Genomic DNA, 2,661 nt, shown 5'->3' with positions numbered 1-2,661 from the left:
CAGAGTTCTGGTCGCTGGCGGCGCCGATGGCGAGAAAAACAACTCGTCAGTGAATACATCTGCTCTCCGTTTGGTTCATGTTTTTACCCACAATCCCTCTCGCCTTAAAACTATTTAAACAAGCGCGTCTCGTTACCGGGGCGACAGGAGCGTTAACCTCAGGAGACGGAGAGTCTGTCTCCGCTCGTCTCTTTGATCGACTCGTCGAGCCTTTTATGGTCGGACTTCACCTCCAGACGGACGAGCAGGAACATCTGCGTGTCGGATGCAGGAGCGGCGGGTCGGATGAGGGGGGAGTTCACCTGATCGGGGGGGAATGCAGGCGTAGCATCTGTAGCGGGTGACCTTTGAACCCGTCGCTCATCTGGTTTCCCTCGCCTGCCGGTTGATTCTCCTCCAAACGGATTCCTGGACTCCAGCGGAACGTTCCGAACACACGGCGCCCAGATGGTCACATGACATCATCAGGCGGAGGTGCAGGAGGCGGAGCTCCACTCCTACCCCACTTCAGGTTGAACTAGCCCCGCCTACAGCGCCGACCAGAGGGCGGGTCTACAAGCGGACTCTGGTGGGTTTGTGGGGGTCCGGGTCTGGTCGAGGGGAGGTCGGAGTTCACGTCCCTACGAGGATGTTAGCTCTGCCCTGTAACCATGGCAACCAGTTCATCGGCACCAGCTGTTGTTTTGCTTCTCTTCTTTTCTAATTCCATCATTTGTTGAACGTGCGACAGCGAAGTGACGCTAACACCGATACGCCTCAGCCCCGCCCCCAGAGGCGGTCCTTAATCTGTCAGCTGACTGCTGCTCCAATTATACCGGTGATGCAGAAAAAACTCATCAGACGCTTCAAACGGGTCCATCAGCTCAATCACCAGATCCAGAACCAGGTCCAGAACCAGGTCTAGAACCAGGTACAGAACCAGGTCTGGAACCAGGTCCAGAAACAGGTCTAGAACCAGGTACAGAACCAGGTCAAGAATCTGAACCAGGTCCAGAAACAGGTGAATAACCAGGTCCTGAAATAGGTCCAGATCCAGGTCCAGAACCAGGTCCTGAACTAGGTCCAGATCCAAGTCAAGAACCATGTCCTGAACAAGGTCCAGATCCAGGTACAGAACCAGGTCCACAACTAGGTCCAGAACCAGTTCAAGAACCAGGTCAAAAACGAGGTCCTGAACCAGGACCAGAACCAGGTCCACAATCAGGTACAGAACCAAGTCTAGAACCAGGTACAGTCCCAGAACTGATGTCTCTCCCTTCAACACCAACGAGCTGATTGTGGCTAACGGTCGAGCTAACAGACACCTGATGGAGGGAACAGTTCCCCTTCTGCTGGGGTCTGGACCACCAACAGGAGCCGAGTGGGGGGGTGATGAATGGGTGGTGGGGGGATCGGGTCAGTCGTGACAGGACCGGGTGATTCTATCTTCAGGTTCTGATCCGTTTATAAACGTGTTTCTCCTGTAAATGAACTCAGGAGCCGCTCCGTATCCACGGAAACATTCCCAGCATTCCAGTCCGTGTTGACACAACCCACACACACACACACACACACACACACACACACACACACACACACACACACACACACACACACACACACACACACACACACACACACCTCTCCTGTCTTATCTCTCTGGGCCACAGGAGCCCACGGGTGGGGTCGTACCAGGCTCGGCCAATTAGCTGGAGGGAGACAGAATCAGAACCAACAGCGTCTCCAACATGTGGGCTGGATCCGGCCCTGGGGCCACACAGAACCAACATGTGGGCTGGATCCGGGCCAGGGGCCACACAGAACCAACATGTGGGCCAGATCCGGGCCAGGGGCCACACAGAACCAACATGTGGGCGAGATCCGGGCCAGGGGCCACACAGAATAAACACCGTTACATTCATGACCTCAGCAGCACGTCTGAGTGTTTGGGTGTTCGAGGCTACTCCAGTGTTTCAAAGGCGTTCGAGGCTACCCCAGTTTTTCAAAAGCGTTCGAGGCTACTCCAGTGTTTCAAAGGCGTTCGAGGCTACCCCAGTGTTTCAAAGGCGTTCGAGGCTACTCCAGTGTTTCAAAGGCGTTCGAGGCTACCCCAGTGTTTCAAAGGCGTTCGAGGCTACCCCAGTGTTTCAAAGGCGTTCGAGGCTTCCCCAGTGTTTCAAAGGCGTTCGAGGCTACCCCAGTGTTTCAAAGGCGTTCGAGGCTACCCCAGTGTTTCAAAGGCGTTCGAGGCTTCCCCAGTGTTTCAAAGGCGTTCGAGGCTACCCCAGTGTTTCAAAGGCGTTCGAGGCTACTCCAGTGTTTCAAAAGCGTTCGAGGCTACTCCAGTGTTTCAAAGGCGTTCGAGGCTACTCCAGTGTTTCAAAGGCGTTCGAGGCTACCCTAGTGTTTCAAAGGCGTTCGAGGCTACTCCAGTGTTTCAAAGGCGTTCGAGGCTACTCCAGTGTTTCAAAGGCGTTCGAGGCTACCCTAGTGTTTCAAAGGCGTTCGAGGCTACTCCAGTGTTTCAAAGGCGTTCGAGGCTACACCAGTGTTTCAAAGGCGTTCGAGGCTACACCAGTGTTTCAAAAGCGTTCGAGGCTACCCCAGTGTTTCAAAGGCGTTCGAGGCTACCCTGACGTTGGTAATCTGTCACTGATTGAGAAAACCGTTCATGGTTTATGA

The sequence above is a fragment of the Antennarius striatus genome, chromosome 5, assembly GCF_040054535.1.
Source record: "Antennarius striatus isolate MH-2024 chromosome 5, ASM4005453v1, whole genome shotgun sequence".
In the NCBI taxonomy this organism is placed as follows: Eukaryota; Metazoa; Chordata; class Actinopteri; order Lophiiformes; family Antennariidae; genus Antennarius; species Antennarius striatus.
This window is presented reverse-complemented; position numbering follows the sequence as displayed.